General features: G+C 42.3%; 1 protein-coding gene across 7 annotated transcripts in view; it reads right to left on the reverse strand.

The window, feature by feature from the left end:
• Window positions 1-3381, reverse strand: part of MON2 (MON2 homolog, regulator of endosome-to-Golgi trafficking) — a 140997-nt gene that overhangs the window by 52660 nt on the left and 84956 nt on the right. The window lies entirely within an intron of this gene.

Consider the following 3381-nt stretch of genomic DNA (forward strand, 5'->3'; position numbering starts at 1 on the left):
AAACAACATGAAAACCAAGGCAGTTCAACTCAACAAAATATGCTGTTTTTTAATTGAGAAAATGCAATAATATCTTTGCAAATGTAGACATTGCTAACTTAAAAAGAAATAAAATCTTCTCTTTGATGCAACAACTCCTCATTTCCTGTTAATTTGCCCTTGAGCAGCTACAAAATAAATTCCCTGTCTCACTAGTCATGTTTCAGAACAGCTAAAATTCCTTAATGGGACCAAATGAGAATAAGCAACAAAATTATTTGTCTGTCTGTGGTTTCACAAACACACAAGAAAATGCATTTAAGTAACTGCAAATTACTGTACTAAAAGCAGTAAATATAAAGTGAGCACATTCTTCTTTCAAACACTTGAGAAAATGGTAGGTATGATAGCAACCTCTGCAAGTTAGAGACCCACTGGAACACATGCTTCTCTCTCAGAATCGACTTGCCTTTGTTCCCCATTCAATCCATATACAGATTATAAATCCATTATTTTTAGGTAAACTGTTACTTCTTATGGAAAGAAATTAAGCCTCATTCTATAAATACAGTGCACAAAGTGCTATCATAATATGAGCAGTTCTGCATGTTGTCATATTTGAGAGAGTGACTGAAATCTCAACAGCAGTTAAGGAAGCAGTTGAGGGAGTTAAGCAACATTTTTTTTTAAAAAAACAACAACAAAAAAATCAATACTCCCACAAACCATTTTCAATTGGAGCAGGGATACGTGATCAGACTCCGAAAAGAGAGGGAACCCCCAAGTCTAGGAAAGAGGAGGAGGAAAAGGAACAGGTTTATATTCCCTAGGTATGGTGGACTGGGTATGAACAACTTCCAGGTCATTCATCAGTGACCTGGAAGATGGGACAGAATGCACCCTCAGCAAGTTTGCAGATGACACCAAACTGGGAAGAGCAGTAGATACGCTGGAGGGTAGAGCTAGGATCAGAGAGACCGACAAACTGGAAGACTGGACCAAAAGAAAACTTATGAGGTTCAATATGGACAAGTGCAAAGTTGTACACTTAGGACAGAACAAATCCCATGCACTGCTACAGGCTGCAGACCAAATGGCTAAGAAGCAGCTCTGTATAAAAGGACTTGGGGGTTACAGTGAAAAATAAACTGAATGGAGCCAACAGTGTTCCCCAGCTGCCAAGAAGGCTAATGGCATACTGGGCTGCATTAGTAGGAGCATTACCAGCAGATCAAGGGAAGCAATTATTTCTCTCTATTCGGCACTGGTGAGGCCACATCTGGAGTACTGTGTCCTGTTTTGGGTCCCCCACTACAGAAAAGATGTGGACAAATTGGCAAGTCCAGCAGGGGGAAACAAAAATAGTTCGGGGGCTTGAGAACATGACTTTTGAGGAGAGGCTGAGGGAACTGGGCATATTTAGTCTGGAGAAGAGAAGACAGAGGGGTTTAATAGCAGATTTCAACTACCTGGCGCGGGGTTCCAAAGAAAACGGAGCTAGACTGGTCTCAATGGTGGCAGGTTACAGAAAAAGGAGCAATGGTAGAGTTTAGGATAGATATTAAGAAAAACTCTCTCATGAGGAGGGTAGTAAAGCACTGGAACAGGTTACCCAAGAGAGGCTGTAGCCTCTCCAATCCTTGGATATTTTAAAGACCTGGCTAGCCAAAACTTTGGCTGGGATAACGTAGCTAGGGTTGGTCCTGCTTTGAGAAGGTGTTGGACTAGATTAGATGACCTCTCAAGGGGCCTTCCAACCCTCATTTTCTATGATTTGTATGGTTTTTATGACTGGAGAGGAAAAACGTTTCTCCATCATTTTCATATCAACTCTTAACACAACTAGAAATAAAAGGGAGAAAGAAAGAAGAGTTGGCTTTCTTGCACCCTACTCCAGCTACGTGTCAAATCCTCAGGTCAATAAGCAGTAAGGCAACATTTTAAACCAATGGATGTTACAAAGGCAGGTCCAGGCAATACCATGCTGAGGCATTCCCTGCATATTCTCAGTAGTATAACTATGACAGGACAAACAAGGCATCCACTGCAGTGGCCAACTTAGAGGGAGCACCAGAGCTGTCCCCCCACCCTGGGAGCCTTTGCTATGGCAGGTGCAGCTTGAGCAACCCAGCTATAGAAGCCAGGCAGGCCTGCAGTGGGACTGCAGCAGCCAAGAGAAAGGTTTGCTTCATACCAGCTGCACCAGCTTGGTAGCATGGGTTCCCCAGGGGCTATGCCTGGTGACCTGTTCATCACCCCTCATCCCCTCTCAGACACTCTGCTGGGCATTCAGAATGACACCTCCAAGGCAGGGTCATCATTCAGTTCAGCCCCTCTCTCCCCCAGACGTTATAAGATGCAGGGCTGCCTGGCTTCTATGCCTGGCCAGTGTGAGGCTGTGCCTATCATAGTAAAAATTCATGGGGGAGGGAAGGCAGGAAGACTGGGATTCTGATGCCTCTTGCTGAACCTGCTCCTCAGCTGCAGCACTTTGAGCATATCTATGATACCTGCAAGAACTGCCACCAGTGTGGAGAGAGCTGGATCTGGTAAGACAATTTGTCATTGCCCCCCTGCCAGAGGCTGGCACTCTGCCCAGGGTGCTGCAGTAGGTCACTACACCTCTGGCTATTCCACACACAGGCCAATAAGCTCAGTAGAGTGCAACAGTGAAGTAATACAGCTATACTATTTCTAGTTTGGGACGAGCATATGCAGAGCTGGTACAGCATATCTCAGCACAGCACTGTATTATAACTTGCAGACAGATCCTGAGTCGAAAGATGTGACTGGTGAACTGTTAGCCCGCGTGGGGAAGGACCTTGTATTTTAAGATTTTGCTGGTTAATCTGTACATATACTCTCATTCCTACTCAAAAGAGCAAATTGCAAGAACATGGAAGTGGGTAAATCCTGGGGCTTAGCCTAAAGGGGTCAAACTTTTAATATTGTTGATATGAAGCCATTTAAAAGCAAAAAGATTCTTAAGTATAGGATAAATATAAGTTATTTTCTAAGGGTTGAGAGGATGGAAAGCCTCCTCCAGCTCCCCTTAGAAAAGAGTGTAATATACAGAATGCACTCTAAATCTATCCTTGTGTGTTTCATGCTCCTGTATATTCTGACCAAGGTAAATTCAGGAAAAAATCAAATTTAAAACTTATTTTTTGTAGCTAGTTTGTCAGAGATATTCAAAAGAAGTTTTTATTTTATTATGACAAAACATTTTGTACACGATTCAAAATGTTGTTTACTCAAGAACTGAAACAGTTCTTCCTATTTACTACTATAAATAGAGGCATTTTCCTTTAAGGCACTTACAAAAACATTTAACTTGCTAATAGTTAAGTAAATAATTTCTCAAGTCTAAACGCTCTAGTCTGTTAGGTACATACATACACT

Source organism: Alligator sinensis, unplaced genomic scaffold (assembly GCF_000455745.1).
Source record: "Alligator sinensis unplaced genomic scaffold, ASM45574v1 scaffold375_1, whole genome shotgun sequence".
NCBI lineage: Eukaryota > Metazoa > Chordata > Crocodylia > Alligatoridae > Alligator > Alligator sinensis.